The sequence below is a fragment of the Heterodontus francisci genome, chromosome 5 (assembly GCF_036365525.1).
Source record: "Heterodontus francisci isolate sHetFra1 chromosome 5, sHetFra1.hap1, whole genome shotgun sequence".
In the NCBI taxonomy this organism is placed as follows: domain Eukaryota; kingdom Metazoa; phylum Chordata; class Chondrichthyes; order Heterodontiformes; family Heterodontidae; genus Heterodontus; species Heterodontus francisci.
The window spans coordinates 169,202,067-169,225,368 of NC_090375.1; positions in this window are offsets into that span (position 1 = coordinate 169,202,067).

The window sequence follows — 23,302 nt, forward strand, 5'->3', positions numbered from 1 at the left end:
AGTCTTTTAAATTATTTTTTAAGTTCATGCAATTTTTTAAGTGATTATAGTGTTAAACATATTTAAACATAACACATTTTTAATGTTGGTTTAATTATTTAAAATTATTTTCAAATATTTTTAAAAGCTGTTCAAAAGTGTTTGAAATTCAAAGATTGCGTTCCAGGCCTCAGGAATCAAAAAGCTTTCCCTAAAACATTGCCCTGTCCCTCTGTTTTAAGGGGGAAGCAGAGGAGGATTAGGAATCCCACCACAGGGATACCAGGCTGTACAATCATTAGTAGATGACTTCTGGTCCTGTCTGCTGATAGCCACATCTTCCTGTCTGAGACCCAGATGGACTACTTCATCCTGATCCCTTAACAATGCTCATGAAGCAATCTCTCATCTATTGCACTAGTGGCCAGATAACTGCAGACATAGCTCAAAAGGGAGATTTTCAGATGAATAACAGATGAGTCCACTGCCAAATGAATCCTGTCATCATTGTCTCTTGCCAACAACAAACACAACTCAGTCATTTGTTGCTTACATAGAATTATATAGTGGAATATACAGCACAGAAACAGGCCATTTGGCCCAACCAGTCCATGCCAATGTTTATACTCCACGTGAGCCTCTTCCCATCCTTCCTCGTCTAGCATTAGCAGGATAACCTTCTATTTTCTTTTCCCTCATTGCTTATTCAGCTTCTCCTTAAATGCATCTACACTGTTCTCCTGAGCTACTCCCACTTATAGCGAGTTCCACATTTTCACCACACTCTGGATAAAGAAAATTCTTTTGAATTTCCTATTCATTTCTTGGTGACTAACTTATATTGATGCCCTCTTTCGCTCTTCCCCACAAGTGAAAACACTCTCTCTCTGCTCTATCAAAACGTCTCATAATTGTTGGACCTCTGTGAGATCATCCCCCAGCTTTCTCAGTTCAAGAGAAAAGAGACACAACCTGTTCATCCTTTCCTAACAGGTATAACCTCACAGATCTGGTATCATCCTTGTAAATTTCTTTTTTGCAATCTCTCCATTGCCTCTACATCGTTTTTATAATATGGTGACTGGAACTGTGCACATTAGTCCAAGTGTGGTACAACCAAGATTCAATACAAGTTTAATATTGATTCTCTATTTTACAATTCTCTCCTTCTAGGAATAAAACCTAGGGCAGGATTTTATCCTGCACTTGGAGTTGGGAATGGAGGTGGGTGGGAGAGAGGCACACAAAATGAAATTTCGGTGGAGGGCAGCTAAGAGTGGCAGCTCATTTAAATAGCCGGGGTGGCCCGGCCCCCCCGATCATGTGGAGGGGCACGCTGGCTGTCCACAGCAATGGCATCAGCAGCCTGTGCGTAGACGCTGATACAATTTTTAAAGGACTTTGAGCCCTACTGTTACATTTAAATATATAAAGGCACATTGAATAACAAAACAAATATTTTTCCCCTCTCCCACCCCCCAATAATTATAAAATTAATTATTTGCCATCTCTCCCCCCCACAAAACACTTACGTTGTCCTCTGACCTCCCCCCCTCAAAGTACATAAACTTTATCCTAAAACCCTTCCCACCATCCCCGACACCAATGATCTTCCTTTGGCCCCATACCCACCACCTCCCCCCACTCCCTTCTGCACTGAGAAACCTATTTCCTCCCCCTCCCCACCAGTGTTCTGCCTCATTTCCCTGGTCAAGGATCTAAAGGCGCGGGTTTATGGGCTAGCAGCAGGAAGATGGCACCAGGACAGACAGCTGGAACTTAAGTACAATAATTCATTAATTTTAATTTATTTAATTATTTAAATGGTTATTCCGTCGCCAAGCGGCGTGAGGGCCACCATGAGGCCTTACCGCCACCAGCAATGTTGAGCCAGGCCCTCTCGGCGTCAGGGTGTGTGGCGGCCCTCTCCCGGAGGCATTTTTCGACCCCTCCCCCACCACAACCTCAACGTCGGGGGTCTGTAAAATTCAGCCCAATGTCTTGGGATTGTGTCGAGTGTTGTGCCGACATCTTGGCTCCATGCCATTTTGTTTGCGGGGGAGAAGGCTGAGGACTGCCTTCCTGCCCAAGGCCAGTTGAGACCCTTAAGTGGCGAATTAATGGCCTCTTAAGGGCAGATTCCCGCCTCTGCTCCCATTTTACTAAAATCAGAGGGGCCTGTTGCTGCATGGACACACTGCCAGGTGAGACTTGGCAACTTCCTAGCAGGCTCGGGAGTGGGGGGGTTCCCTCCTCTGGGGGCAATCCAGGAGGCTTTGTGGTGCTGCTGGTACTGCAGAGTTACCGACCCTCTGATTGGCTGACTGCTCTGGAAGCAGGAGCTCGTCCCTTAAATGGACAGCATCCCCGATGGGGATGCTGATCCAGGGATCTGACAGAGGGTCAAGGCAGGGCTGCTATTTTTAGTGATTTGTGTATTTGTATATTGCTTTGCTCCTCTCGCTTTATTTTTTGAAGAGCTAACAAGGAGAGTTGATGAGAGTAGCGTGTTTCATATAGTCTATATGGATTTTAGCAAGGCTTTTGACAAGGTCCCACACGGCAGACTGGTGAGAAAAGTAAAAGCCCATGGAATCTAAGTAAAATTGGCAAATTGGATCCAAAATTGCCTCATTTGACAAGAAGCAAAAGATAATGGTCAATGGGTGTTTTTGTGACTGGAAGGATGTTTCCAGTGGGGTTTTGTGGGGCTCAGTGTTAGGCCCATGCCTTTTGTGATACATATTTAGACTTAAATGTAAGGGGCATGATTAAGAAGTTTGCAGATCATACATAAATTTGTTGTGTGATTGATAGGGAGGAAGAAAGCTGTAGACTGCAGGAAGGTATCAATGGAGTAGTCAGGTGGGCAGAAAAGTGGCGAATGAAATTCAACCCAGAGAAAGATGAGGTAATGCATTTAGGAAGGGCAAACAAGGTAAGGGAATAAGCAACAAATGGTAGGATACTGACAAGGGTAGAGGAACAGTGGGACCTTAGTATGCATGTCCACAAGGTAGCAGAACAGATACATAAAGCAGTTAAGAAGGCAGATGGGATATGTTGAAAGGTATTCCCAGCGCAGAGGCACCTGCAACAAATATTATATGAATATTGTTTGAATATTATATTAATAAACTAACACACAGTCTTAGTGAACAATGGAGCAGTCACAAGGCACCATGGGGCTTAGCTAACTTGACCACATTCCACACAGGAGCTGAATAAAGCAGATGTCCTTGTGGAATGCTGACAAGGACAAGATAAGGTGGTATGCGTAAATGAGGACCAAGGATGATGGATTAGAGGGAATGGAAAACATCATGAGTAATCCCCTATCTGTCTATGGGCTGGTCATGCAGCCCCTCCATGCCTAATAACCACTTCCATTGGCTCTAATAATCAATGTATATAATCAATAAGCACTATGATTGGACCGTGTTCAGCCGGGATGGGCTGAGTAACTGTTCGAAAATGTATAAGTATTGATGATTTTCCTTTATTCGGCGGAGAGGTATCTGGACTGCCCAGTGACCTGCGTAACCTAATAAACTGTTTGACGTTTGGAGCAGACCTGAGTGTCGAGTGATTCTTCCAGATTCATTCCCGCTAACAGGATACTTTCCTTTACAAGCCAGGGCATATAATATAACAGTAGGGAGGGTGGGCTAGAACTGTATAAAACACAGGTTAGACCGTAGCTAGAGTACTGCCTACAGTCTGGTCACTACATAACGGGAAATATGTGATAGTGATAGAGACGGTAGAGGACACTGACAAGAATGTTCCCAGCAATGGAGAATTCTAACTATGAGGAAAGATCAGTGAGGCTGGGGTTGTTTTCTTGAAACAGAGGTGGCTGAGGGGAGATTTAACTGAGGAATACAAAATTCTGAGGGGCCTAGGTAGAGTTGATAGAAAGGACATACTTCCTTTAGCAGTGAGGTCAATAACCAGGCAACATAGGTTTAAAGTAATTGGTAGAAGGATTAGAGGGGAGTTGAAGAGAAATACTTTCCTTCAGAGGGTGTTAGGAGTCTGGAACTCACTGCCAGAAAGGGTGGTAGAGGCAGAAACTCTCATTGCATTTAAAAAGTACTTGGATATGTACTTGAAGTGCCGTAACCTACAAAGACCATGAACTGGAAAGTGGAATTAGGCTGGATAGCTGTTTACAGCCAGCAGAGATGCGATGGGCTGAATGGTCTCCTTCTGTGCTGTAAATTACTATGATTCTATACCCCATTTAGATTCTTATTTTCCAAGTAACATGTGACCTCCTTATTTTTATTACCAAAATGTAATACCTCACACTTATCTGTGTTGAAATTCATTTGCCAATTTGCCCATTTTACAAGTTTATTCATGTCTACTTGTAATTTGTTGCAGTCGTCCTCAGTATTAACTATCCTCCTAATTTGGTGTTGTTGGCAAATTTAGAAATTGTGCCTTTGATTCCAAAGTCTAATTTATTAATATAAATTGTGAACAACAGTAGTCCCAGCTCTGACCCTTGTGGGAATCCATTTCCCACCTACTGCCACTCTGATTAGCTACCCTTTACCGCTACTCTTGCTTTCTGACTTGCAGCCAGCTAGCTGTCCATTCTGCTAATTTCCCCCTGACTCCAATGTTCTAACCTTATTCATTAGTTTATTATGTGATACCTTATCAAAGGCCTTTTAGAAATCTAGATAAATCAGGCAGAGCTTTATTTTAACTGGCCCGCTCATAGCAGGGAGGCTCGTAGCAGGTCAGGAATCCATCTGTCAAAAAAGTGGCTTTGCCATGGCTCTTTAACAAACCCACAGCATTAGTATCCTGATTCTAGGTTTCACAGACAATCAGAGAGGGTGGGTGGAATGAAGCATCAGATCTGTCAGGGGAAGATTTCTAATTGAAGGGACACTGGCATGCGTCAGAATGTTTGAACTGCACATGGATTTTTGAGACTGCAGCAACTACAAGAATGGAGAGGAGACTTGGGAAGGCTGTCCCCAGGTCTCTCACTCTTACCTAGGGATCCTGCCATGGGATCTGAGAGACTGCAGTGAGGTGATGTTTCCAAGGATGGGAGGAAGAGGCCAGACTCTCCAACTGAGCAGACATGCATGGAAGAGGCCAAGGAAGTGAGCAGCAGGAATGTGGTCCCTCGAACCTGGACACAGTGCACCAAGAGGATCCAGGACCTCAGGAGGGTGGGAATGGTGAGTGCCATAACACTTTCAGGTGCCAAGCCCCACACTCTGACTTTCCCAGCGTTCTCCTGCATAACATTCCACAGAACAACACACCTCGCAGTCCCACTCATTCTTCTCTCTCCAGGCACATCCTCACATCCCCTTCTGTACAGCCAACACTCACACTGATCCTCATCTTTGTGCCATCTCACACTCATGCCTCACAGTCACCCGCCACAAATGTTGTCCTTCCCTCCTCTTCACATAATCCATTTCTAATGCTCATAACTCGGCTTTCTCTTTTGCATGAGAAGAGAGCGTACCACTTCAGGGATAGGCCGAGAACTGGTCGGGGAGGTGGGTGGTAACCCTCCAGTGACAGCTACCTTGATGGCCACGAGGTCAAGCCCACTTGGTCCACTGGGAAAGTGGTCTTATTCCAGGAGGCTGCAGATGTCAGCAATGACCTACCATGAAAATCTGAGCCTCCGGAGGCACCACTGGTGCTCACACATTTCAAAAGAGCTGATTCCTCTGCTTATAGATCCTCTGTTAGGTCGGGGAGGGGGGTCTCACCTACTTGGAGATGTACCTCTGTGTCCAACCCCCGCTGCCCTGTGGAGGGTCATTGGCTGAGGGGAAGGCAGCTGGTGCTACTGCTGGTGTTGCTCCTGCTGCTCATGAATATGAGCTGGTACTGTTGGTATTGGCATTGCTGTTCATCTTGTTCCTCATCAGAGGTCCAAGGTAGAGCTGCATAAGCTGCTCCTGTGCTGCAGTGAAGCTTAATAGCAGGGAAGAGCAGCTCATGGTGAGTGGAGTCCAAGAGAAGTGAACTGACAAGTTGGAAATCACCTGTCAAGTGGTAAAAGCACACTCAGAAGAAGTGCTGTGAGCCCCAGTGTCTCACCTGAGCAGGGCTAGAGCTCTTCTCTTTCACTGTTTCAAGGCTTATCAGCCTTTCAGTTTCACTGAAGAAGTACTCCCCGCTGTGCACTTAATGTTACACCCTGGCGAGTTTCACACAGCTCAGGAAATATGTACATTGGGTTTTACGTATTAAAACAACTTACACAACAACTCCAAGGTGGTGCCCCATTCACCTGCAAACCAAACCAGGTAAAACCCAGAAGCAGGTGGGATGATGTCAGGATCCCAACCCAACGTCACTGTTGGGGATTTAACACCCTACATGTACTCAACCCCTTAGCACTTATGATTCTGCTCATTACATCTACATTATTCTTGTCTATTCTTTCTGTTCTGTCTTCAAAAAATTCAGTGAGGTTGGTCAAGCAAGACTTACCCTTTGAAATCCATGCTGATGATTCATTACTATATTTTTTGTTGTTTTAGATATGTTTCTATTTTCCCCTTTAGTAGGGATTCCATTATTTTCCCTACCACCAATGTTAAGCTGTCTGGTCTATAGATCCCTGGACATGTTCAATGTACCTTCTTAGATGTAGGTATAATGTTGGCTATTCATGAAATCTTTTTCTAGTGAATTAGTAAATAAAAGTAATAATGCTTCTGCTATCTCTTCCATAAATTCTTTAAATGTGCAGATACAATCCATCCAAACCAGGCATTTTATACTCTTTGAGTTTGTTAAGTTTGTTTACTATCTCTCCTCTTTTTATTTTAAATTTGGTTATATCATTTCTATTTTCATCTTTCAATACAAGGCTACAGGCTAAGTGCGGGGAAATGGGATTAGTTAGGACAGGTGCTTGATGGTCAGCGCAGGCGCGTTGGGCCGAAGGGCCTGTATCTGTCCTGTAAAACTCTATGCCTCTCTGACTCTCATGTCATGTCCATCTGATCCATCTCCCTAGTAAATACTGAAGGAAAATAATTATTTAATATTTCTGCCTTCTCGATATCTTTGCCTCTGATTTTATCTTATCTGTCCCTTAATGGCCCAATTCCCATCCCAACTTTCCTTGTCCTATTTATGTCCCTCTAGAATATTTTACCACTATGTTTCAAGTTGATAATTTAATTTCATAATTCCTCTTTGCCTTGCTAATTGTTTTTTTGACTTCTCTCCTAATTTCTTCATATTGCCCTTTATCATGCTCTCCCTGTTATCCATGAACTTAGTGTCTGTATCTTTCCTTACCCTCAATTTTTCCCATATTCATCAATGGCTTCCCATTAGTGTTTGGTTTGATTTTTTTTTAGCAGAATATTGTCATGCAGGCCCCCACCTGCCAAGGATGAGGAACATTAATTTTGCCACATGACCATTAAAACTTCAAATTGTTGCTGGGAAGAAGAGAAGGCCTATTACAAGGGCTGCCAGACCGGCTGGAAAGACATTTTTACATATTGACAGACAGTACTTGAAAGGACAAAGGGCCTGTTCCCTGCTCCAATTTAACCACAATAGACCTTTGATCACCAGGTATTGTGTACAGAGGAGACATTCCAAGGTCTGCTCGGACAAGACAATCCAGAAGGACCAGGACTGATTATGTGAGCTGGTCACATGACTAACTGGCTGTTGCAAGCTTTTTGAACTTGCCAAAGAAAATTTGAACTCAGAAAGCTCCTGGCTCCTGGATTGAGAACATCTCTCTCTTGTCTGCTCTCATCTCTATCTCACGGAACTGAAACCTACTGAAGACATATGAACCCCAAGAGAGAAAACCTCCTACAGTGAACAAGGTTTAAGAAGAATACTGGGCCCCAATGAAAAGCAAGATCAACCTACAAAAGGACTCCACAGTGAGCTCGAAGAACTGTAACAAACTCTTTAGATATTGCCTCAAGCCTTTCTACTTTATCTTTCTTCTGCTCTTTTCTGTCCCTATCTGCAAGTGGGTATCGTGTGCTAGTGTGGGCGCGTCATGTATCTGTAGGTATTAACCGAATTAGAGTTTAAGTTTAAGTTTTAATAAATTTCACATTTCTTTTTTAAACCTAAGAAAGCCTGTTTGTGTTCATTTCTTTGCCTTATAATTGGAAAGTGGTGAACAAGGATTCACCCAGGGAGAGTTAAAAACAGTGTGTTTAAAATTAAATCCTGTTACAGTAAGACTAGGTAAAGGCTCAAAGGGATCCCCTAGACCTCTTTCTCATCTGGTTATAACAACATATTTTTCCTGGAGTCTGTTGCACGCTGTTTTAAAACTTTCCCATTGCTGTTCTACACCATCGATATTGTTGTCGATTTTATTTTCATAAGTTCTGTTCTCAGCCCCTCAAAATCATCTTTTCTTGTCATGATATGTTCTTCTCAATTATAATCTTAAACTGTATTATATATGGTCACTGTTGTCTAGCTGTTTCCTACATTTACTTTGCTTATCTGTTCTGGTTCATTCGCCATTACTAGATCCAGTAGTGAATCCTTCCTCGTTGGGTTTCTTACATTCCTGGATCAGAAAATAGAACTGTATACATTGTAGGAACTCCAATTCCTTATCTCCTTTCCTTACCTCTTCTGGCCTACTAATTTCAGGATAGTTGAAATCCGTCACATTATTATTTTATATTTTGTACTCATTTCCTTAATTTGTTTGCATATTTCTTCCTCCACCTCCCTTCCCTATTAGGTGGTCTGTAGAATATCTATATGTGTTTTATTTATGTCTTACTGATAGCTGCATCACTTTTTTCTACAGTCATTGTGTTATCTTTAATATGTCCAGCTACTCCACCTCCCCTTTCTCCCCCTCTATGTTTTCAAAATATATTATGCTGTGAAATGTGTAATTCCCAATTCATCGTCAGTTGTCCCTCGATTCGAGGATGACGTTTACTCAAGGTCACGAGTTTCTGCCATGGGTCTTCATGTGACTGAATGGCGGATTCTCAACCCACAGATCTTTGGGCACATGGGGCAGGACGTCCCACGAGGTAGTGGGATCCGCAGTGCAGGATTCGTTTCTTTTTCTTTCCTTCTCTGCCATCGCTCTGCCTCATCATTAAGGCGTTTGGACTCAAAGAATGTTGCAGCTTGTTGGATAAGTTGACACCATTTTGAACGATTGGTAGCAAGCTCCTCCCAGTCATCAATGTCAATACTGTTTATCTTTGAAACGTTTTCTTTGTCCTCCCCAGAACACTGGCATTTGAGAGTTGAGAAAACAAGACCTGGTGGGTGGCAGTGGGGTGGGGTCCACTCTGCCGGTGAGAAAGTTCTGCTGATGCTGCAAAATTCCCTCAATTTGGGTCTTTACTCACTGTATTATCTGCCCACTTCCATGGAGTGGGCAGCCAATCCAGTTGACAGCCCACCCTGGGAAAGTTCCTCGGTGATGGGAATGCATCAGGACCTCAGTTTAAAGTCTCATCTGAAACACAGCGCAGCACTCCTTCTGTATTTTAGATTTGGTGTTCAAGGCTCCAGAGTAACATCTGAACCCATAAGCTTCTGTCTTGGACATGGGAGTGCTACCACTGAGTTACAGCTGAATAGCACAATTTGTGAACATTTTGTTCATCTGACTATGAGGTTTCGGCAAGATGGCCAAATAAAAATTTAGCATAGGCTGCTTTACAGATTTGAACAGCTATACACAAATAGACAACATGTTGGAAATGCATTGTGAACTTTTTGAGCCAGGGTACTAGTTGAGGAACAATACAGAGGAATAGTGAATTAAGGGGTGCATTAATCTCCCTGAGACTATCAATCTGCCTCTAACTGGCAACCTGATTTGAGTTCTGTTGGCAGCCTAGACTCAATTCCTGCTGTAAACTCTGTACCATCTCTCACTGGTATTCCTAACCGACTCTTGCTGCAACTGACATGCATCAGGTATGCAATTAACTCTTAGCTCCTGAGCCCAACTGTCCCTCTTCTGTATATTGCTCTTTTGTGGTTAAATAGATAAGGCTAATCTCTACAAATACTACAACTTCCAGTTTAAATATGCATGTTTTGGAAACATCTCCCATTAGCCTCCTAATTCTTCTATTTACTGCTTCTGTCAGTGCTCTGTTGGAATGTTATAGATCATTTATATCACCATTAGTCTCATTGTAAATAATCAACTCAATTTAACAGTCCTTGCATTAGCATAGGGCAGCACAGTGGCGCAGTGGTTAGCACCGCAGCCTCACAGCTCCCGGGACCTGGGCTTGATTTTGGGTACTTCCTGTGTGGAGTTTGCAAGTTCTTCCTATGACTGCGTGGGTTTTCGCCGGGTGCTCCGGTTTCCTCCCACAGCCAAAGACTTGCAGGTTGATAGGTAAATTGGTTATTGTAAAATTGCCCCTAGTGTAGGTAGGTGGTAGGGACTATGGGATTACTGCAGGGTCAGTATAAATGGGTGGTTGTTGGTCAGCACAGACTCGGTGGGCTGAAGGGCCTGTTTCAATGCTGTATCTCTAAATAAATAAAACCATAAGAATTTTTCTAAATTGCATTGAACTAGGAAATAACAGTTCTTAAGATCTTTTTTTGTTTGCTAACATTTACAGAGTTTAGCAGGAGTGCAGTTGTGAACAACAGTGAAATTGAAAGAAAATTATAGTTAATTTTTTCCAGTGGAGACTTATTTTTTGGTGCTAAAATTAAAAGTAATAGGAAGATGCTCCTAAGTACTTGCAGTCCCAGATTCTTCAGATCCACTAAAAAAGTGATGAGCATTCCAGGCTGGATTTTTCTTAGCTTTATCACCTGGTTTTGGGCGGTGTGGAGGCACTAAACTGAAGAAAATGAAGTGGGAAGGCTGGCCATATTAAATGAAAACTGGAATCTTGATCTGTGATGTTCTGTTTTAATGCCATCTGGAGCCTGCCCCAATGGATTTAAATCGATTGGGCCAATGTGCCTGCGGCATTTCCCTCAATTTATGCCCTAACACTCTATCCACTCAAATCCAGCGATGGTTATCCAAATATGAATGCTATTAACATGCCCCGCACACCCGACTAGCTAATTAAGGTCTGCCAAGGGAAAGCTGATGGGTTAGTATCAGAGCCATGTGAGTAGGTGGAAGCCCAGACATTCCACTTCCCTGCTCAGAAAAGTCTCACCACCAAATTTAAAGAACAGCATCATACTTTTTATAGAATATTATTGAATTTTTACAGTGATCTTAATAGGTCATATTTTACTGTAAAAATAACGTTGCAGTCAATAGCACTTGCACGGAAATCGGATAGCAACTTTTGGTGACTGCACATGCACAGATAAATGTGGAAATCGGAAGTTGCTGTCTGAACTGTTCTGCTCTTTCAAAAGCTGCGCAATAAAGGTATCTCACAGAAAGATTCACCATTCAAATACTTTGAATGGCATGAAGTTCCTGTATTTACCTTATAGATACAGACAAAACATTACAGAAAATGTTAGAGCTTGTCCATACCAAAGTAGATATCCTTTTAAGAGTATGGTAAGCTTAATTACTGCTAAATAGCCTCTCTGGCACTGTAAATTAACTTTTACTAGTGTATGGGATCTCATTCCTTCAGATTTTAATTATAAAAGTTAAAGAATGCAAATAAGTAAAATTAACTTTCATCCTGTCACTTTTATCTCCCTTCCTGGGAACCAAACTTTCTTTCCCTTACTTCATTTCGCTTTCTGACCCTGTTTTGAAATTGAATTCAATATTCCAATTGATACTTCCTGGTGCTGACTCTGCACTGTTCATTGATGATTCTTCTATCTGATGGGTTCAGGGCACATAATTGCTTGCCACGGTCACCAATCCCTGCAGAGAGCATTGTGCTTTTTATATGGTTGTCTGACAGGAGCTGTGCAAAAGCCAATGAAAGTCTGGGCTGAATTTTATGGGCCCTCTGAGGTGGGCTAGGAGGCAGGGGGACCGAGAGAATTGCAAGGGGAGGTGGGGGGGCAGAGGGCCCGTCGCCTTCCTGTCGCACCGCAATAGTTGGGGCAGGATAGGCCGATGATGGCCTTCCTGCCCAGAGGCCAAGTGAGGCCCTTAAGAGACATATTAACAGCCACTTAAGGGCCTCTTTCTAAAGCCACAGACATTAAGCCAGATGTGGGGGTGGGGCCTCTGCCACACAGGAGGTCGCCCAGTAAAACAACGTGACCTTCTTGCCAGCTTTAGGGGGACCCCTCTTCCATGGGCAAACTGTGGTCCATGGAGGTCTCCCACCAGCAAACAACCCACCCCCCTGGGCTCCCCCTCCCACTGTACTCCACATCCACCCTCCCCCCCACCATTGCCAAGGCCTGCTGGACTGGCCCTGGTGACCCGCCTCACTTACCTCTGATCCCGGTCTCCAGCACTGGGCCTGGGTCCGAGGCCTGGTGCAGTACTGGCAGCAGCCAAAACTCACAGTTGCAATGTCAAAGCTACTGAGCTGTGGGACGTCTGATTGGCCAGCAGCTCTTGGAGGTGGGATACCTGTCTTTAAAGGAACGGGATCACAGCTTTGGGGTGTTAATTGGCCTGGCTGGGGAGCTCTGAATGGCTGAAGCGGGACTCCCCCTGCCTTTTTGGCCCAGTGCCAGGAGCTCCACCAGTGCCACTAAATTCAGCCCACTATGTTCAAATGCAAGTGTAATGAATGGCTGGTACACGCAGTGCAAAATCAGGACAAGTGCCATTGTCCTCTTTGTTTCTCAGTAACTGCCTCCTCATTTTTCTGGATGATCTTAGATGTCACTTTTTAAACTTAAACTAGATCAGCTTTTTTGAACATGTGCTGTAAAAATCAACCTAATAGGGTGGAGTTTCCAATTAGCAACCCGGGCGCAAATTCTGCTAGTTTTTGAGAATTTTTTTTTCTCAAGTTTCCGCTCAAACATATTTGCATATCACTGAGCATAAAATCTGCCATGAGACTGTACAACTGGGCAGCATTTTAGAACATAATTTTTAAAAATGCATTGCTTTCAAAAATATTCCTTGATATATTTAAGAGTGCTAACTTGGTAAACATTGATTAACATAGCTGAAAACACCTGTAAGTCAATTTTAGTGAATTGAAAATGACTTAAAAAAAACTATATCATTTGCTATATCCGAAGAAGGGTCACTGACCCGAAACGTTAACTCTGCTTCTCTTTCCACAGATGCTGCCAGACCTGCTGAGTGATTCCAGCATTTCTTGTTTTTGTTTTATATCATTTGCTAGTTATCTTGGTGCACTTAGAAAACTAAAAACAAACAAAAGCTTTTAAAACGTGCTCATTAATGTCCTTACATTAAAAACAAGCTTAATTTTAAGAGCTTCCTCAAAGGCCTGCAATCACACACTATTAGCAGGTGTTTTAATTTGATCTTGGGACATGCCCAGATTTGTGGGCACAGCCAGTTTCTAGAGCAATGTTTATTAAACTAGTGCAAAGGTCACAGAAGCTTGATTTACATTGGACCCTATTTGTGCTTACAGTTTTGTACTGATTTTACTGATTTTGGGTGAATTGCACTGATAAATCAGCACAACCAAGCAAAAACTTCAAGCCAATGTTTTTAGTTCTCTACAGACATAAAGTGCAAAACAACAGACAGTATTTACATATTGTCTATCATTTCATTAAGAATGAAAGAATTTGCATTTGTATGTATTCAGTATGTCCCAAATTGTTTTCACAACTCATGAATTATATTTGAAAAGTACTCTGTTGTTTTGTCCGTAAATGCTGCAGGCAATTTGCACATAACAAGGTCCCACAAAAAGCAATGAGACAATTGACCAGTTGATCTGTTTGGTGACGTTGGTTGAGGTTTGGCTATTGGTCAGAACACCAGGGAAATTCAATGCTGTTCTTCAAATAGTGCCATCGAACCTATTACTTTGGATAAGTCACCTCAGAGAAGGAAAGCTCCGGTAATTATTTTCTTATCTTCTTCAATTAATTTTGAGCTGACATCTATTTACATGAAGTTAGACTGTGTATCATGAATTTATCAATCTTTATTGAATTATTATTCAGTAATAGTTGAGTCAGAATCTAATTAGTATGGAGCTGGCAGACAGGACTTAAACACAATTAACAGCTCACTGTTGCATGGCGAAATCTTCACATGCTCACAAATTCTGCTGATGTTTGTGCTTTTGTAATTTATGGTCCAGGGACTTGAAGTGAAAAAGGGGTGGATTTTAAAAGGAAATATTAGATAAATAACAATTAAAGGCACAAAAAGATGATACAAAGCTAAAATTTATTTTCAGTGATATTTCTTTTTTTTTCTGCTTTTGGGCCTCCTTATCGCGAGAGACAATGGATACGCGCCTGGACGTGGTCAGTGGTTTGTGAAGCAGCGCCTGGAGTGGCTATAAAGGCCAATTCTGGAGTGACAGGCTTTTCCACAGGTGCTGCAGAGAAATTTGTTTGTCGGGGCTGTTGCACAGTTGGCTCTCCCCTTGCGCCTCTGTCTTTTTTCCTGCCAACTACTAAGTCTCTTCGACTCGCCACATTTTAGCCCCGTCTTTATGGCTGCCCGCCAGCTCTGGCAACGCTGGCAACTGACTCCCACGACTTGTGATCAATGTCACAGGACTTCATGTCGCGTTTGCAGACGTCTTTATAGCGGAGACATGGACGGCCGGTGGGTTTGATACTAGTGGCGAGCTCGCTGTACAATGTGTCTTAGGGGATCCTGCCATCTTCCATGCGGCTCACATGGCCAAGCCATCTCAAGCGCTGCTGACTCAGTAGTGTGTACAAGCTGGGGATGTTGGCCGCCTCGAGGACTTCTGTGTTGGAGATACGGTCCTGCCACCTGATGCCAAGTATTCTCCGGAGGCAGCGAAGATGGAATGAATTGAGACGTCGCTCTTGGCTGACATACATTGTCCAGGCCTCGCTGCCATAGAGCAAGGTACTGAGGACACAGGCCTGATACACTCGGACTTTTGTGTTCAGTGATATTAGCATGCAAATACATACTGTCTGTACAACTTCCTCCATTCTTAAAGGTGACATTAACCTATTTATTTTAAACAGGGTAACACCTTCGCGAAAATAGCAGACAGGGAAATGCCATTTGGAGGCATGATGTTTCAGTACATTAATATTGCCAGCTGTAATTTCTAGTCATTGGGGTGTGATTACACAGTGATTAAAGAAAAAGCACTTTGAGGTAAACATTCAGACCTAGGCTCAGCCCTGCACTAACAATGCACCTGAACCAAGGATGAAAATTCATACCTGGGGCTCATCATATTTGGCGTGAGCTACTGGAGCTGGTCACACCACCTCAGGCCTAAAATAAAAACAGAAAGTGCTGGAAATACGCAGTTGGTCTGGCAGGATCAGGGAGAGAGAAACAGGGTTAATGTTTCTAGTCAATGACCCTTCATCAGAACGAGTCACCTGTCTCAAGAAAGATCCATGATGATGGTTGGAACAGGCTCTGGGCGGGAGGCAGTGGGAAAGGGGGCTGGTGGTGGTGGGGGTGGAGAGCAGTGGTGGGGGAGAGTGCTCGCATGCCTGTGGAGTGAAAGGAGCACTTCTGCTTCATCTGGCTCCACAGAAAGATTTTTAAAACAGTCTGATACGTACCTTTCATTGGTAACCATGGGGACCACCGAACAATGCTGACTAATTTTAGGAAGAAGTCCTTCAACATGCATCACCCTGAATTAACACATTCAAGCAGCAAAACTGCCAGTTTTAGGTGTCCACCTAATGGCCTAATTAATTTATCAGTGGGACCAATCCTTGCTCAGGCCATCCAGCTGTCACATTGGTATAGCCTTGCTTGCTTTCTGCCCAAAAAACAGGCACAGCACATACCAATTTGTACCCCACCTTTTGTATTTTCAGTGAGGTAGCAACATTTGTTGGGAATTGCCTTTGAACTGCTCCCACTGTTTGTGTATAATTTATGCAATCCCCTGGGCTAATCTCGGGATCTCAGTCTCCCAAATGGTTTTTTACAACTATTGAAAAGGCTTTTTATATGCACAGCCTTCATACTGTAATTAATTCAAAAATGTTATATGCTGATTAGCTTAAAAGCTTTTATGGCCTGTATTTGATTAGCTGCTTATATTTAATATCTCCTTATGTGGCTGGGTGTCAGATCTTGCTTAATAATGCTCCTGTGAAGCAGCTTGGGACATTTTATCACATTAAAAGGTGTTATTATAGATACAAGTTGTTGTTGAAGTTGAGAAGTTTGCTTTCCGGTCATTTCCAGCTTTTACTTTGACAGCAAAACATTATTTCAGAGCATGACAGCCCCCCCATTTTACTTCGATTTTTAGTTGTTTTTTCTTTTTTCTTTTTTACATTTTTTACAACCTTTTTTGCATTTATTTCATTTCACCTTAGTTTGTTCAGTTTGCTTACCCACTTTTTTTTCATGTTTGTACTTGCTGCTGTTCAACATTCAGTCCGTTAACACCTTTTCTGGACTAATGCTTTGTCTTTCAACACACCATTAACATATTGTTTGCCTTAGCTCCATGACCTTCCGGTTAGCTATTCTGTGACCTTGTCCAATCTACACCTTCTCCTTTGTTATCTCTTGCCCCACCCCCACCTCACTTGCTTATAACCTGTGACATTTTTAATATTTGTCAGTTCCAAAGAAGGGTCACTGACCCGAAACGTTAACTCTGCTTCTCTTTCCACAGATGCTGCCAGACCTGCTGAGTGGTTCCAGCATTTCTTGTTTTTATTTCTGATTTCCAGCATCTGCAGTATTTTGCTTTTATATACTATATTGAGTGGGCCGTTTCAAGCTAAAACTCTACTTTTGAGCATGTTTCAGGCAGTATACAGGGCATTTCCTCCATGAATCTCAAAGCCATTTGTGGGCAATTTACAGGGTACTTTTCCTAAATTGTGCAATCACTGTTGTTAGGTAGATAAACTCAGTGCTAATTTTTGGAGAGCAAGAACCTACAAACAGCAATGAAATAAATGACCAGTTTTTATGTAGTAGTAATGTAGTATGAGGCATAAATATTGTCCAGGGCACTGGGAGAACTTCCTTGTTCTTCTTTGAATAGTGCCATGGAATCTTCTATGCCAACTAGTGAGGGAAGGTGGGGCCTCAGTTTAAGGCCACCTCCAAAAGGAAGTACCTCCCATTGTGCTACTCTGAAGCTGTAGACTGTGGGATTTGCTGTGGTCTCTGGACTGATGATTGAACCCACAATCACCTGACTCGGAAGCATGAGTATTACCACTGAGGCAAGACTGACACCTAACACTGTGTTTGGTCAGTGCATATTCAGAAAGTTTCATGTTAATGCAAAGTGGTTTTGGTTGCACTTCAACTTTAGCACTTTATGGGTTTACAGAGCACATTGAAGCTGGTGAGTTGTGAGCCCACTCCAGGAGGTCATCTCAAACATGTTTGAGTTTTCACATAATCTGGTATAACTCCAGACATTTTGGTGAGTGAATGCTCATGTTGAATTATTTATTTTTCTAAATTCCATGTGTACAAGCTGTTCCACTTTATATAAAAAAGTATCATTCTGCAACACAGTTATCCAATAAATGAATCTTCCATCTGTTGAAAATCAGAAAACTCATAGATTGGCTATACAATGGAAATCTTTTTGTAGCAGGTTAAGAGTAAATTGAAAGAAATAAGCAAAGAGATTAGTGCACATAGGATTTAATTTTGTAAAATGTATGAATTTCATATAATTATTGGAAAACTTTAATTTCACAGAATTACAGAATTGGTACAGCGCAAAAGGAGGCCATTTGGCTCATCGTGTCTGCACTGGCTCTCCAAATGAGCAATTCACCTAATGCCATTCCCCAGCCTTCTCCCCGTAACCCTGCACAACATTCTTGTTTAGTCCTTACCTCAAGCAAAAAACTCCTAAGGAAACTATTAGAAATAGCCAGAATGTGTTGCTTCTGTACAAGATATCACCTCAACTTAGAGCATGAACCTTTTCTGCAATGCTTTGAAAGCAATGCACTATGTACTTGCTGACATTTCACCATCACATGCACCTGTGTACCATAAAAGAGCCAAACACGTGCAGTTGAGAGATTAGAAGGACCAGTTTTTTTACACTTCATAATGTAATTGGTTATAACAGCTCCATCTCGTTTTAGTTATGCTTATATTAACAATGGTTGTTTTTGAGCTCTGAGTATAAATTGTTGCAATGTCTGGAAGAACTGTACTATTATTTACCAAAACAAAATACTTCGGATGCTGGAAATCCAAAATTAAAACAGAAAATGGTGGAATTACCCATCAGACCTGGCAGCATCTGTGGAGAGAGAAACAGAATAAATGTTTCAGGTCTGTTACTTTTCATCAGAACTTCTTTACCATTATTTAGTTTGGGCGTATGTTCTAAATAGAAATGCTCATATTAAAATGTTTCATCAAAAGGGTCTGGTTAAATACACAATGCACTGTTGCAGAAAGGCAAATAAGAAAAGATTAACGTTTAATATATTTCTTGGAGATATATGTCTATACATAACAAAAACCATATTAGAAATTGATGGACATAAAGGTAAAAAGTTGTTCTTCTACATAACATGCATAATTGGTTATCTTTATGTGCAGACTACAAGGGAACGCATTATTTATGGATCTACTCACACTATTTATTTTCAAAGAGCCAATCAAATACTTCATGGTCCATAGAAAGATCTGCTATAAATTTATTTCCAAATAGTGTCAGTTCTTATGAAAGTGCTTCCATTTTAAAATATTTTTTGAGGACCCGTATTTAAAAATTCGGGAAATTGGTTCATTTGAAAGACTGAAGAAATTCCATAGATACTGGACTTTTTTTTTTAAAGGTCACTGGAAGGACTTGGGACTTTGTTTAAAAATAAACCCTTACTGGAAGTCACATGTCTCAAGCTAAGTAAACAGCAGGAGCTTTGATGACGATTGGGAATTGTTTACAGTGAAGTGACATGACAAGATTTATGATGGTCAAGAATTGGTTTCGTTTTTGGATATTGTTTGAATCAGTTGGGGGTAAGCCTGCCAAGAGAGAAGCCACCAGCTCATCCTTTTCCACCTCTTTGAGAAAGCCCAAGAATCCAATGTGATAGCTGAAATCCCTGATGCAGTGATTCTCCTGGAAAGCCTACAAAACTAATTCTCGACATCGCCTGAAAAGAACTGCTCCAAAAAGATCCCAGTGACAGCCGTCTACATGTATTTGGACACCAGAATAAAGGACCAATTGGGAACATACCATATCTTAACATTTTTCCATCAAGGATTAACAAGTATTTGTCCAAAGTACTTTTTTTGTTCTTTTTGCAAAGAGATCTCTGCAGAGAAAACTTCTTTATTTTTTCTTCAACCAGTGTGTGTCTGCGTGTGTGTTGGGTTAATTTAGAAGGTAGCTTCCATACTTCAACTTGTGTGTTAATAAGCTTCGTATCTTTATTGAATACATCGTGTTCTATAATAAATTAATAATTTTGTTGTTTATTAAAGAAACCTGGTTGGTGGATTCTATTATGAAACTAAGATAGATAAAGTGATGGAAAGGGTCATCGGCAGTGCTATCAAGCGGCACTTGCTCAGCAACAACCTGCTCACTGACACTCAGTTTGGGTTCCACCAGAGCCACTCAGCTCCTGAACACATTACAGCCTTGATCCAAGCATGGACAAAGGAACTGAACTCCAGAGGTGAGGTGGGAGTGACTGCCCTTGATATCAAGACAGAATTTGACCCACTATGGCATCAAGGAGCCCTAGCAAAACTGGAGTCAATGGGAATCAGGGGGAAAAAAATCTCTGTTTGTTGGAGTCATACCTAGCGGTTGTGGTTGTTGGAGGACAATCATCTCGGTCCCTGGACATCACAGCAGGAGTTCCTCAGGGTAGTGACCTAGGCCCAACCACCTTCAGCTGCTTCATCAATGACCTTCCCTCCGTCATAAGGTCAAAAGTGGGGATGTTCGCTGATGACTGTACAACGTTCAGCACCATTCGTGACTCCATTCAGGTACTGAAGCAGCCCGGGTCCACATTCAGCAAGACCTGGACAACATCCAGGCTTAGGTTGATAAGTGGCAAGTAACATTCACACCACACAATGGCCAGGCAATGTCCACCTCACACAAGAGTGAATCTAACCATCTCCCCTTGATATTCAATGGCATTACCATTGCTGAATCCATCACTATCAACATCCTGGGGGTTACCATTGACCAGAAACTGAACTGGAGTAGCCACATAAGTGCTGGAGCTGCAAGAGCAGGTCAGAGGCTGGGAATTCTATGGCGAGTAACTCACCTTCTATCTCTCCAGTGCCTGCCCATCATCTACAAGGCACAAGTCAGGAGTGTGATGGAATACACTCCACTTGCCTGGATGGGTGCTGCTCCAACAACACTCAAGAAGCTTGACACTATGCAGGACAAAGCATCCCACTTGAGCAGCACCCCATCCCCCACCATCAACATTCACTTCCTCCACCACCAATGCACAGTGGCAGCAGTGTGCACCATCTACAAGATGCACTGCAGCAACTCACCAAAGCTCCTTTGACAGCACATTCCAAACCTGCAACCTCTACCACTCAGAAGGACAAGGGCAGCAGATCCATGGGATCACCACCACCTGCAAGCTCCCCTCCAAGGCACACACCATTCTGACTTGGAACTATATCGCCATTCCTTCACTGTCACTGGGTCAAAATCCTGGAACTCCCTTCCTAACAGCACTGTGGGTGTACCTACACCCCAAGGACTGCAGCAGTTCAAGAAGGCAGCTCACCACCACCTTCTCAAGGGCACTTAAGGATGGGCAATAAATGCTGGCCTACCCAGCGACACCCACATCCAATGAACGAAGAAAAAAAATAATTGGCCATATCGGTAACTGGATAAAATGTTTAAACATTTGTTGTGACCTGTGGAGAAGTGGAACTAAAGAAAGACAGTAGGCTCCTCCAGCCTCGGTCATAACGCAGTCGAGATTTTAACCTCTCTCTCACTTTCACAGCCTCAGCCGAATTTCCTTGCAGCAGTTCAATAACTAACTCATCATAAATAACGCCCCAAGAGATCTAAAAGCACAATGCTGCAGATGATGGAAATCTGAAACAAAAAACAGAAAATTCTGGAAATTCTCACCAGATGAGGCAGCATCTACGAAGAGAAAAACAGAGTTAACTTTTCAGGTCTGTGTGACCTATCATCAGAACTGGCAAAAGTTAGAAATGTAATAGGTTTTGAGCAAGTGACAGGTGGGAGTGGGGCCGAAGAAAAAGAAGTTAACGTCTGTGATAGTGTGAAGGGCATGAGAAATTAAATGACAAAATGTTTTATGGTACAAAGAAAAAGGGAATGGGAATGGGACAAGTAAAGAAACAAAAGATGTGTCTCCATGAGGTGTAAATGGTCGACTAGCAGCCATCCATACACAAAGTAAAGGGATTAAGAAAGAAACAAGGTTGGGGGTGGGGAGGGGGTGGTGAGGCAGGGTGGTGAGGCGGGGATGAACCAGCAAATAAAAAGCACAGAAAAGAAAAAAAATGGAAGCAGACATTATGACCTAAAATTATTGAACTCAGTGTTGAGTCCAGAAGGCTGTAAAGTGCCCAATCAAAAAATGAAGTGCTGTTCCTGGAGCTTGTGTTGAGCTTCATTGGAACACCGTAGCAGACCAAGGACAGAAAGATCAGAGTGGGAGCAAGGTGGAGAATTGTAATGACAAGCAATAGGAAGCTCTAAGTCACACTTCCAGCCTGAACGGAGGTGTTCTGCAAAGTGGTCAGCCAGTCTGCGTTTAGATCCCCAATGTAGAGGAGACCACATTGTGAGTAGGACTTGAACCAGGAATGTTCCACATATCCCACAAAAAGGAAGGCATAGCTAGGACCCATGCGGGTACCCATAGCAACCCTTTTATATGGTAGAAACGATTGGAGTTGATGGGGAGATTTTTCAATGTGCAAACAAGTTCAGCCAGGCAGATGAGGGCAGTGGTGAATGGGGACTGGTTGGGCCTCCATTCTAGGAAGAAGTGGAGAGCCCTCAGACTGTCCTGGTGGGGATGGAGGTGTAGAGGAATTGGTCATCCATAGTGAACAGGTAAGTATAAGGTCTAGGAAATGGAAACTGTTGAAGTGGTGGAGGGCATCGGAAGAGTCACGGGTGTAGGTGGAAAGAGACTGGACAAGGGGAATAAAAATAGAGTCAAGATAGGAAGAAATCAATTCAATGGGCAGGAACAGGCTGAAACAATGGGTCGACCAGGGCAGTCCTGTTTGTGGATTTTGGGAAGGAGGTTGAAGTGGGCTGTATGCCATGCTTAACTCTCAATGCTAGGCACCACCGCATGCCGACTCTCAACCTCTTTCTTAAGCAACACCAACTCATCCTATCTCAAAGCTGTCCTGGCCCACAGTTTCATTTCATCCTTCGCTTTATCCGACACTTTCACAAAAACTTTTTTATCTTCCTTCCAAGTGTGAAGGATCGCAAACTTCAACAACTCATGGGTACCAACACCCCTCTGGATCCTTCTTCCCCTTCTCTTCCCTCTGACCCCTTCGAATCTCACCCCTTGCCATGTATTCATGATACCCTCTGACCTTCCCCTCTCTGACTCTGAATGATCTATCCTCAGCAAAGGACACCGCAACGCCACTTTACGCCATCCCCACCAATGAATTTTGAGCTCGGCATGACCTTGAGCTCTTCTTTCGTTGCCTCAGCACCCATTTCTTTGGTCAGGAGTCATCCCCCTGCTCAGTAGACACTTTTACTCATCTCCAATATTCTCCCTCCACCTGGACCCCTCCCTCTGGCCTCTTACCCTCCGTCAATCTTTTTTGTTGAGAACTGCTGGCGTGGCACCAGCTGTCTCAATTTCTCTGCTCCCCTCATTTACTCTAACCTATCTCCCTCTGAGCTTGCAGCACTCTGTACTCTCAGGTCCAACCCTAACATCATCAGCAAACTTGCTGACAGCGGTGATGCCATTGTTATCTAGCGTACTGACCTCTACCTAGCAGAGGCCGAAATCCAACTCTCTGACACTTCCTCCTACCTCCCCTTGGACCATTACCCCACCACTGAACATCAAGCCACTGTATCCAGGACTGTCACTGACCTCATCTCCTCTGGAGATCTTCCCTCCACGGCCTGCAAACTCATAGTTTCCTGAACCCCATACAGCCTGCTGTCTCAGCTTCCATTGCAGCACAAGAAGAAGCCATCCAATGTCTGGATGCTGCAGTTTCAAACCAGAGGGTGGCTGCTGGACCACAAGCTCTATCCGCTCTACC